Source organism: Salmo salar, chromosome 10 (genome assembly GCF_965601325.2).
Source record: "Salmo salar chromosome 10, fSalSal1, whole genome shotgun sequence".
Taxonomy (NCBI): domain Eukaryota; kingdom Metazoa; phylum Chordata; class Actinopteri; order Salmoniformes; family Salmonidae; genus Salmo; species Salmo salar.
Window position 1 is genome coordinate 54872223 of NC_138300.1, and position 12675 is coordinate 54884897.

General features: G+C 43.5%; 1 protein-coding gene and 1 non-coding gene across 2 annotated transcripts in view; both read right to left on the reverse strand.

Annotated features, from left to right (window-relative positions):
• Window positions 1-12675, reverse strand: part of LOC106592820 (E-selectin) — a 126398-nt gene that overhangs the window by 95139 nt on the left and 18584 nt on the right. The gene's annotated exons all lie outside the window — the stretch shown is intronic.
• On the reverse strand, window positions 2190-2262 carry trnaa-ugc (transfer RNA alanine (anticodon UGC)). Its single transcript has one exon. It is a non-coding gene; the product is annotated as a tRNA-Ala (tRNA).

The following is a 12675-nucleotide window of genomic DNA, read 5'->3' on the forward strand; positions in this document are numbered from 1 at the left end:
TGCCTCACACAGGAAGCAGCGCAGGTCCTAATCCAGGCACTTGTCATCTCCCGTCTGGATTACTGCAACTCGCTGTTGGCTGGGCTCCCTGCCTGTGCCATTAAACCCCTACAACTCATCCAGAACGCCGCAGCCCGTCTGGTGTTCAACCTTCCCAAGTTCTCTCACGTCACCCCGCTCCTCCGCTCTCTCCACTGGCTTCCAGTTGAAGCTCGCATCCGCTACAAGACCATGGTGATTGCCTACGGAGCTGTGAAGGGAACGGCACCTCCATACCTTCAGGCTCTGATCAGGCCCTACACCCAAACAAGGGCACTGCGTTCATCCACCTCTGGCCTGCTGGCCCCCCTACCTCTGAGGAAGCACAGTTCCCGCTCAGCCCAGTCAAAACTGTTCGCTGCTCTGGCACCCCAATGGTGGAACAAGCTCCCTCACGATGCCAGGACAGCGGAGTCAATCACCACCTTCCGGAGACACCTGAAACCCCACCTCTTTAAGGATAGGATAAAGTAATCCTTCTAACCCCCCCCCCCCCTAAAAGATTTAGATGCACTATTGTAAAGTGGTTGTTCCACTGGATATCATAAGGTGAATGCACCAATTTGTAAGTCGCTCTGGATAAGAGCGTCTGCTAAATGACTTAAATGTAAATAAAATACAAAGTGCGATCAGAAAGAAAAACGGTCAAAAAACAAACACATTCATCAGTAGTATGGTCCTCAGTCAGATTTCTGAATTACCTTAGAAGCACCAAAACATCACATTTCAGAACATTTTGAAGATTGTTCAACAAATAAGGTGCAAGAAAACTAAAAGCTGATTTACCTAACTCAGTAGAAACCAAAGGAATTTCCAGAGTTAATCATCCCTGAGACCAGGGGTCTAAAGGTTAGTAATGATGTTAGGTACAGTGATGGTTTTTGTAAAAGGGCTTTATAAATGAAAACATAGCAATGTATCAATCTAGTTGACATCAAAAAGGGCCAACCAACTTCCTGGTAGAGAATGCAGTGATGAGTACGAAAACTGTATACGTTTGAAGGCTCATCAGAGCAAAGGACAAGTCACCTAGGTTAAGTACTAGTAAACGTGAAAATACTTACTTTTATAATAGTAATGTAATATGACTATTCCAAATTAACACCCTCCATGTTCCAATCCATTCTGTTGCTGCCAAGTACAACATAGTCATTGTTTACAGTGGACCACTGACAAGTTCTGTTTGATAAAAAAATACTTACATTTTATACTGAGCTCCTGTTGGGCATTTCATAACACGACCATTTGTTTTTATAATGATGATTGCCTTGGTTTAGCCTGTGTGGTCAGACTAGTCACATATCTGTCGTCACTTAGTGTTACTCGTGCCACATACAAATAAAAGTGTGATTTTGTGAACTTAACCGTGACACTGTTTTTGAAAGACTGGGCAAGTCTATCAGCCCATATCCACAATTAAAATAATTATAATAATTTAACTAGGCAAGTCAGTTAAGAACAAATTCTTATGTACTATGATGGCCTACCAAAAGGCAAAAGGCCTGCGGGGACGGGGGCTGGGATTAAAAATATAGAACAAAACACACATCACGACAAGAGAGACACCACAACACTACATAAAGAGAGACCTAAGACAACAACATAGCATGGCAGCAACACATGACAACACAGCATGGTAGCAACACAACATGGTAGCAGCACAAAACATGGTACAAACATTATTGGGCACAGACAACAGCACAAAGGGCAAGTAGGTAGACAATACATCACACAAAGCAGCCACAACTGTCAGGGTGTCCATTATTTGAGTCTTTGAATGAAGAGATTGAGATAAAACTGTCCAGTTTGAGTGTTTGTTGCAGCTCGTTCCAGTCGCTAGCTGCAGCGAACTGAAAAGACGAACGACCCATGAATGTGTGTGCTTTGGGAACCTTTAAGGTGGGAGATCTCTCCACGGTTCTGGATGGCCACCATGTCAGTGTAGTGCTCCGTGCACCACTTTCTAGCAGTGTCCCAGTTCATAGTTTTGTTGGAGTGATGGTAGGACCAGCCCTCTACTCTAGTGCACATTGTGACAACTGAGGAATGACATATACATTTACATTTACATTTTAGTCATTTAGCAGACGCTCTTATCCAGAGCGACTTACAGTAGTGAACGCATACATTTCATACATTTTTTTCTGTGCTGCCCCCCGTGGGAATTGAACCCACAACCCTGGCGTTGCAAACACCATGCTCTACCAACTGAGCTACAGGGACGGCCCCCCCTGTATGTCAATATTGACATACAGTACATGAATGAGTTTACATGAATGGGATTTTAGAAATGCATAGATCTTCTGAAATGTGTTTCTTACTTGAGTACAGGAGGAAGAGGGTGATCCATGAGCTGGGGCTTCTGGCTTGCTGTGATGCAGAGCAGAAGACCTGTGGAGACAACATCAAGCCATACTTTACAGACTGAGAAATGCATTGGCTGTCTGAAATGTATATAAACTAACTGGTGCATCTTAATTTTAAGGCATAAATCAATTCTCTCAACAGTACTTACCATTGTAAGTTTAACATGTGATGCTCTTTTGCAGGTACATCTCCAAAGGATATGTTTCTAGTCTTATCCAGTGGATGAAATGATACTGCTCTCTGTTACTCTGTGCATACATATAAAAAACCCACCAACCCACTGTCACATTCTTCTTCATCGGCAGACAATAAAGAGAAATCATTGTCAGACCAATACGCAGCGGGATCATATGTACTCATCTTCTTTATTAAAAGAAAAGAGAAACCAAAATAAACACGTACACAAAAAGACACACCGACGAATAACAGTCTGGTAAGGCACAAGGTTATACACAGAACAATCTCCCACAAAACACATACCTATAAATAGGACTCTCAATCAAAGGCAAATACAAACACCCCCCTCCAATTGAGAGTCCAACACCCAATTACCTAACATAGAAATACTAAACTAGAGAGAACATAGAAATACAAAAAACATAGAACATAACCAAAAACCCGGAAATAATAAATCAAACACCCTTCTAAGCAAAACCACCCCGAACCACATAAAACAAATACCCTCTGCCACGTCCTGACCAAACTACAATACAAATAACTCCTATTACTGGTCAGGACGTGACACCCACACTACAACAACGGCCAAAGACCGGAATTCATCATTATGACGCTGCCTGAGCATGAATAGGCTACTCTAGAATTTCAACTTGAAAACGTTTTCCCTCTCTCTCCCTCCCTCTTTTAGATATCTGGACTCTATCCTATTGTGTCGGTCAGACAGATAAGGGTGTCTCTGAGCAGGCGCAAGAGCCCAACAGGAAACAAAGAATGAGGAAGAAGGAAGAAGGAAGCTCTTATTATCAACAGCATCTGCCCTGGGCAGAGACTCACAGATACTGAGCTAGTGTTGAAATGTTTATTTCACTCCTTTGAAATGTCTGGCTATCACCACATCAAGCACTTGTTGTCATGAATAGCGGGGTGCATAATCTATTAATTAGTCATAATATTGTAAGCTAACAGTTGACAAATATACTATGTCAAGTCAACCTCTATTTCAAGTGCATTTCATTGAGTTGGGTTTTGTAATAACAGTGTGCAGAATTTGACTAACCCACTACTGTGTTTCTGTCATTTTATTAAAGGATATGCACAGCTTGAGAGGATACAGGGAGACAGACAGGTTGTCATGAGGATACAGGGAGACAGACAGGTTGTCATGAGGATACAGGAAGACAGACAGGTTGTCATGAGGATACAGGAAGACAGACAAGTTGTCAATGAGGATACAGGGAGACAGACAGGTTGTCATGAGGATACAGGGAGACAGACAAGTTGTCATGAGGATACAGGAAGACAGACAGGTTGTCATGAGGATACAGGAAGACAGACAAGTTGTCAATGAGGATACAGGGAGACAGACAGGTTGTCATGAGGATACAGGGAGACAGACACGTTGTCATGAGGATACAGGGAGACAGACAGGTTGTCATGAGGATACAGGAAGACAGACAAGTTGTCATGAGGATACAGGGAGACAGACAGGTTGTCATGAGGATACAGGGAGACAGACAGGTTGTCATGAGGATACAGTGAGACAGAAAAGTTGTCATGAGGATACAGGGAGACAGACAGGTTGTCTGTCTGTGTGACTGGAATCAAATCAAATCAAATCAAATGTATTTATATAGCCCTTCTTACATCAGCTGATATCTCAGTGCTGTAAAGAAACCCAGCCTAAAACCCCAAACAGCAAGCAATGCAGGTGTAGATGCACGGTGGCTGCGAAAAACTCCCTAGAAAGGCCAAAACCTAGGAAGAAACCTAGAGAGGAACCAGGCTATGAGGGGTGGCCAGTCCTCTTCTGGCTGTGCCGGGTGGAGATTATAACAGCACATGGCCAAGATGTTCAAATGTTCATAAATGACCAGCATGGCCAAATAATAATAATCATAGTAGTTGTCGAGGGTGCAACAAGTCAGTAACACAAGAGTAAGTGTCAGTTGGCTTTTTCATAGCCGATCTTTGAGAGTATCTCTACCGCTCCTGCTGTATCTAGAGCAGTGGTTCTTAACCTGGGTTCGATCGAACCCCAGGGGTTCGGTGAGTCAGTCTCAGGGGTTCGGCGGAGGTCAAGACACACACCCGACTCATATGATTCGTGATGACACGCCCCGCTTGGCCATCATTGGCTGCAGGTGATCACGCAACATCGCTTGGCCTATCTGTGCTGCAGGGAATTTGGCGCGCTCAGTAGTCGAATTGTGACTGTCGTGATGGTACGTTGTGTGATTTCTTTCTTAATATTTTAATCCCTTCATACTAACTATGTCGAGCAAAAAAAGAAAGTGGTCGGACGAATATGTACAATATGGATTCACATGTATAACGGAACGTGATGAGAGTCAGCGTCCTAACTGCATGATTTGCAATGCCAAGTTGAGCAATTCTAGTCTAGCACCGGCAAAACTAAGAGAACACTTCCTTAAGCTGCATGGAGATGGACAATACAAGAACACAACGCTCGCTGAATTCAAGGTGAAGAGAGCCAGATTCGATGAAAAGGCTACTCTGCCTGTTCTCGGCTTTGTACCCATCAACAAACCGATCCTCACAGCATCGCAAAGCAGGGCAAACCACACACCATTGGTGAAACACTCATAAAACCAGCTGTGTTGAAGATGGCGAATATCATGCTGGGAAAAGCGGCTGAAGTTAAGTTATCCCAAATTCCTCTTTCAAATGACACCATTAGCGACAGAATAGAGGACATGAGCAAAGACATCTTGGCTCAAGTAGTTGCAGATCTGATTTCAAGCCCGGCAAAATTCAGCCTTCAACTCGACGAGACCACAGACGTTTCCAATCTAAGCCAGCTTGCTGTATTTGTGCGCTATGTGAAAGACGACGTGATAAAGGAAGATTTTTTATTTTGTAAGCCTCTTACGACAACAACTAAGGCAGCCGATGTGAAGAAACTTGTGGATGACTTCTTCAAAGACAACAATCTTTCGTGGGATATGGTTTCTGCAGTTTGTTCGGACGGAGCTCCAGTCATGCTGGGAAGAAAGTCTGGTTTTGGTGCGCTAGTGAAAGCCGATGCACCACACATCATTGTTACGCATTGTATTCTGCACAGGCATGCGTTGGCAACAAAAACCTTGCCTCCAAAACTGGCAGAAGTATTAAAAATTGTAGTGGAATGCGTGAACTATGTGCGAAATAGTGCTCTGAGGCACCGCATCTTCAGTGAGCTGTGTAAAGAAATGGGCTCTGAATTCGAGGTACTTCTGTACCATTCTAACGTTCGGTGGTTATCCCGGGGACAGGTGCTGAATCGTGTTTTTGCCGTGCGTGTGGAATTAGCCCTGTTTTTGCAAGAGCACCAACATCGTCACGCAGATTGCTTAAAAAATTCTGAGTTCATTCTCATTTTAGCGTACATGGCTGATATCTTCGCAGCTCTCAATCATCTCAATCAACAGATGCAGGGCGGTGGAGTCAACATCATCGAAGCGGAAGAAAACCTGAAGGCTTTTCAAAAAAAGCTACCGTTATGGAAACGACGAACAGAGAACGATAACTTCGCAAACTTTCCCCTGCTGGACGACTGTGTAAGTAAGATCGAAGATGTATCTGGAATCGGATACATTTCTGTACCCGCGGAACTGAAGCAAGCAATTGCCACGCACTTAGATGAGCTTGCAAAGTCTCTCAACGGATACTTCCCTACAAGAGAGTCATATCCAGCATGGGTGAGACAGCCGTTCACGTTTAGTGTTGAGACAACAGATGTCAATGATGAATACCTCGATGAAATCATTGAAATTCAGCAGAGCCAGGTTCAACAGCAACTCTTCAGAACAACAACGCTCTCAACGTTTTGGTGTCAACAAATGGTAACGTACCCTGTTATTGCTAAGAAAGCTCTGGAGATTTTCATACCGTTTGTTACAACATATCTTTGCGAGCAATCCTTTTCGAGGATGCTGGACATAAAAACGAAGAAAAGGAACAGACTTTGTTTTGCGAAAATGACATGAGAGTGGCACTTGCCAAGGTGAAGCCGCGCATTTCTGAACTGGTCTCTGAAAGGCAACAGCAGAAGTCACACTGATTTGCAGTAAATATTCATTATTATGTTTTTGTTTTTGTGTGAAAATCATGTTTTAATGGTTTTGTTCTTTGAACACTGATGTTGATGCACGGTTCATTTTGTGCACCAGTAAAATATATACCTATGTTTTGAATTTTATTTTTCCAATTAAGAAGGGTTCGGTGAATGCGCATATGAAACTGGTGGGGGTCAGTACCTCCAACAAGGTTAAGAACCACTGATCTAGAGAGTTGAAAACAGCAGGTCTGGGACAGGTAGCACGTCCGGTGAACAGGTCAGGGTTCCATAGCCGCAGGCAGAACAGTTGGAACTGGAGCAGCAGCACGGCCAGGTGGACTGGGGACAGCAAGTAGTCATCAAGCCAGATAGTCCTGAGGCATGGTCCTAGGGCTCAGGTCCTCCGAGAGAGAGAAAGAAAGAAAGAGAGAATTAGAGAGAGCATATTTAAATTCACACAGGACACCGGATAAGACAAGAGAAATACTCCAGATGTGACAGACTGACACTAGCCCCCCGACACATAAACTACTGCAGCATAAATAACACTATAGACGCCTGTTGGCTGCCTGCACTGACTACCATGGCTCACATCCTTCCTGACTGGACTCACTTACACTCTGAATATCTACCACAGCAGACCTCTTTTGTTGACCCCTAGAAAGTCCCCATTCCTGAGGCCCAAACATAAATACTGCTGGTGAGGAAACAGAGATTTCAACATGGCGTCTGATAAAGGCTTGATAATCCCTAATGGATTCTAATTAGGAGGACTCAGTTATGAGCAATGACAGATGGAGAAATAATCACTTTCCAACAGGTTATCATATGTTTGAGTATAACCACTTAATAACTTTGAATTTAATCATATACAGTTTTGCTTGGTACCTTTCAGTGACATTTTTAGTAGTCATAACGGTTATTGTAAAGGTTGACGTATACTGTAAATGCAGAGGAAAAGGGCAGGATGTTGATATCTTCAAAGTTATTTAATTGATATTCCCTGTAGATGTTTTACCAGAAAAGGGAGATGTGGAGGCATGGACTTTACCATACCAAAAAAACAACGTTAGGCTGCAAATATGGTTGTTATTATGAAAGAAGAAAGCCTTGAGGGTTAGCTCTCAGGCTAGTATGAAAGGCGGCTGGTGAAAGCCAGAATGAGGGTTAGCTCTCAGGCTAGTATGAAAGGCGGCTGGTGAAAGCCAGATTGAGGGTTAGCGCTCAGGCTAGTATTAAAGACGGCTGGTGAAAGCCAGACTGAGGGTTTGCGCTCAGGCTAGAATGAAAGGCGGCTGGTGAAAGCCAGAATGAGGGTTAGCGCTCAGGCTAGTATTAAAGACGGCTGGTGAAAGCCAGACTGAGGGTTAGCGCTCAGGCTAGAATGAAAGGGTTAGGGTTAGGGTAAGTATTCAAGGTAGTAATGAAGTCCAGGTGTGACTGATGAGGTGACAGATACTGTATCATTTACACTGAAGAAAAATATAAACACAACATGCAACAATTTCAAAGATTTTACAGTTCATACAAGTTCATGCAGGGCCATGGATCAGACAACCAGTCAGTATTTGGTGTGACCAGTAGTGACCCGTCATTCATGTTTTGAGCCACATATTTTTTGAAAAAAGTGTAATGAAAATGCTTGCCTGTTTTGCATGTTATTTGTTATATATTTTTTCAAACTGATATTAATACGTGTCACATATCAGTTTGAAAAAATATATATCAAATTATATATATCATTGAGTTAATATAGCCGCATACAAACATGGGCTCTTTTTTGTTTTCTTGAGAAAGCAGAAACATGCAGGTGTTTCAGCCTAGCTCAGTGCTTTCTGTGGTGGTGTGGGAAGCCAGCAGAGAATATGGAGCATTGCACCGTGATTGGCTCAGTGTTCTGTCACTCATGGGGACACTACGTCACCGCGAAGTCTAAGAGGAGACCTCAAGATTTCTAGCCCTTTGGGTTCTGCCATAGAGTTACATTAGAAGTGCCCATCCAAGAAGGCTCAAGGTCATTAGCTACAGATAAAATGACATCAAATCACATTATATCTACCGTAGCTTTGATTGGACTGATCATGTCAACATCATACTTTCAACATCTTAGCTAGAAATCATCATGAATCAAGTTGACAATCTACTGACAAATCCTTTTTAATCCTTGTCAAGAGAAATAATGAAGAGAAATGATAGATTAAATGTATCGGTGCTCATCGGCCATTGGACATCAACATTACACAACAAGTTGGAAATCGCAAATTCAACGAGTGGTTTGGAAGGAATCAGTGACAGTGGCTGTGTGGTTCCCAAATCTGGCATTAAGGGGCTCTTTTCCAAGTTTAAAATGATAAACATTCAACATTGGCCATGCTGACAATGAAGCATGAGCAATGCCTCGCTCAAAATAACTGTTAAACTGCGAAAACTTTGACTTCAGTGAGTTCAAGACAACTGGGAACTCCGGAATAAACGAGCTCCAACTTGGAAAATACATTTGGAACGGTCATCCAACTCGGGATTGCAAGTCCGGCCTCCAGTTGTTTTGAAAGCACCATAAATCCAGAGAATGCCAGACTTTGATGACAAGATTTGCCCACGAAGGACCGCTGCGCCACCTTCCTGTTCAAGTGAGCACAGCACAACAAGGTGAGTCCAAAAATGTATTGTATGCTGCTGCATAAATTATGTAATATGCCAGGGAGATATGTTTTCGGTAGCTAACAAAGTAATACTAAATCTATGATGGGTAGTAAGATATTAGTTGTCCTTCGTAATGCATATAACACATTTTAATTTTTATTTTTATTTAACCTTTATTTAACCAGGTAGGCAAGTTGAGAACAAGTTCTCATTTACAATTGCGACCTGGCCAAGATAAAGCAAAGCAGTTCGACAACATACAAAAACACAGAGTTACACATGGAGTAAAACAACATACAATCAATGATACAGTAGACAAAAATAAGACTATATACAATGTGAGCAAATGATGTGAGATAAGGGAGGTAAAGGCAAAAAAGGCCATGGTGGCAAAGTAAATAAAGTATAGCAAGTAAAACACTGGAATGGTAGAATTATAATTTGAAGAAAGTTCAAAGTTCAAATATAATTAATATGGTGCAAAGGAGCAAAATAATAAATAAAATAAATAAATACAGTAGGGGAAGAGGTAGTAGTTTGGGCTAAATTATAGATGGGCTATGTACAGGTGCAGTGATCTGGGAGCTGCTCTGATAGCTGGTGCTTAAAGCTAGTGAGGGAGATAAGTGTTTCCAGTTTCAGAGATTTTTGTAGTTCGTTCCAGTCATTGGCAGCAGAGAACTGGAAGGAGAGACGACCAAAGGAGGAGTTGGCTTTAGGGGTGACCAGAGAGATATACCTGCTGGAGCGCGTGCTACAGGTGGGTGCTGCTATGGTGACCAGTGAGCGGAGATAAGGGGGGACTTTATCTAGCAGGGTCTTGTAGATGACCTGGAGCCAATGTGTTTGGCGACGATTATGAAGCGAAGGCCAGCCAACGAGAGCGTACAGGTCGCAGTGGTGGGTAGTACATGGGGCTTTGGTGACAAAACGGATGGCACTGTGATAGACTGCATCCAGCTTGTTGAGTAGGGTATTGGAGGCTATTTTGTAAATGACATCGCCGAAGTCGAGGATTGGTTGGATGGTCAGTTTTACGAGGGTATGTTTGGCAGCATGAGTGAAGGATGCTTTGTTGCGAAATAGGAAGCCAATTCTAGATTTAACTTTGGATTGGAGATGATTGATGTGAGTCTGGAAGGAGAGTTTACAGTCTAACCAGACACCTAGGTATTTGTAGTTATCAACAAATTCTAAGTCAGAACCGTCCAGAGAAGTGATGCTGGACAGGCGGGCAGGTGCAGGCAGCGATCGGTTGAAGAGCATGTATTTAGTTTTACTTGTATTTAGGAGCAGTTGGAGACCACGGAAGGAGAGTTGTATGGCATTGAAGCTCGTCTGGAGGGTCCAAAGAAGGGCCAGTGTCCAAAGAAGGGCCAGAAGTACACAGAATGGTGTCGTCTGCGTAGAGGTGGAACAGAGATTCACCAGCAGCAAGAGCGACATCATTGATGTATACAGAGAAAAGAGTTGGCCCAAGAATTGAACCCTGTGGTACCCCCATAGAGACTGCCAGAGGTTCGGACAGCAGGCCCTCCGATTTGACACACTGAACTCTATCAGAGAAGTAGTTGGTGAACCAGGCGACTCAATCGTTTGAGAAACCAAGGCTACTGAGTCTGCCGATGAGGATGTGGTGATTAACAGAGTCAAAAGCTTTGGCCAGGTCAATGAGTACGGCAGCACAGTATTGTTTCTTATCGATAGCAGTTACGATGTCGTTTAGGACCTTGAGCGTGGCTGAGGTGCACCCATGACCAGCTCTGAAACCAGATTGCATAGCGGAGAGGGTGCGGTGGGATTCGAAATGGTCGGTAATCTGTTTGTTGACTTGGCTTTCGAAGACCTTAGAAAGGCAAGGTAGGATGGATATAGGTCTGTAGCAATTTGGGTCAAGAGTGTCACCTCCTTTGAAGAGGGGGATGACAGCAGCTGCTTTCCAATCTATGGGAATCTCAGTTGACACGAAAGAGAGGTTGAACAGGCTAGTAATAGGGGTTGCAATAATTTCGGCAGATAATTTTAGAAAGAAAGGGTCCAGATTGTCAAGCCCAGCTGATTTGTAGGGGTCCAGATTTTGCAGCTCTTTCAGAACATCAGCTGAATGGATTTGGGAGAAGGAGAAATGGGGGAGGCTTGGGCGAGTAGCTGTGGGGGGTGTAGTGCTGTTGAATGCAGTAGGGGTAGTTAGGTGGAAAGCATGGCCAGCCGTAGAAAAATGCTTATTAAAATTCTCAATTATAGTGGGCTTATCGGTGGTGACAGAGTTTCCTATCCTCAGTGCAGTGGGCAGTTGGGAGGAGGTGTTCTTATTCTCCATGGACTTTACAGTGTCCCAGAACTTTTTAGACTTTGAGTTGCAGGAAGCAAATTTCTGTTTGAAAAAGCTAGCCTTGGCGTTTCTAACTGCCTGTGTGTATTGGTTTCTAACTTCTCTGAAAAGTTGCATATCGCAGGGGCAGTTCGATGCTAATGCAGAACGCCACAGGATATTTTTGTGTTGGTTAAGGGCAGTCAGGTCTGGGGAGAACCAAGGGCTATATCTGTTCCTGGTTCTAAATTTCTTGAAAGGGGCATGCTTATTTAAGATGGTGAGGAAGGCATTTAAAAAAAATAACCAGGCATCCTCTACTGATGGGATGAGGTCAATATCTTTCCAGGATACCAGGGCCAGGTCGATTAGAAAGGCTTGCTCGTTGAAATGTTTCAGGGAGCGTTTGACAGTGATGAGTGGAGGTCGTTTGACCTCTGAACCATTACGGGTGCAGGCAATGAGGCAGTGATCGCTGAGATCTTGGTTGAAAACAGCAGAGGTGTATTTAGAGGGCACGTTGGTTAGGATGATATCTATGAGGGTGCCAGTGTTTGCGGCTTTGGGGTTGTACCTGGTGGGTTCATTAATAATTTGTGTGAGATTGAGGGCATCAAGCTTGGATTGTAGGATGGCTGGGGTGTTAAGCATGTCCCAGTTTAGGTCACCTAGTAGCACGAGCTCTGAAGATAGATGGGGGGCAATCAGTTCACATATGTTGTCCAGAGCACAGCTAGGGGCCGAGGGGGGTCTATAGCAGGCAGCGACGGTGAGAGACTTGTTTTTGGAGAGGATTTTTAAAAGTAGAAGTTCAAATTGTTTGGGTACAGACCTGGATAGCAGGACAGAGCTCTGCAGGCTATCTCTGCAGTAGACTGACTAAGAAACTAAGATCCAAGCTAGTCTTTTTATATCGAAATAAATCAAGCCTTAGTATTACAAATGGGAGAAATATTGTTCAAACAACGCCTCTCCCTGTATTGGATTTTGGTGATATTGTTTACATGCATGAGGCAACCTCTGTTTTAAAACCCTTGGACGCAGTCTACCATTAAGCAATACGTTTTATCACAGGGGACAA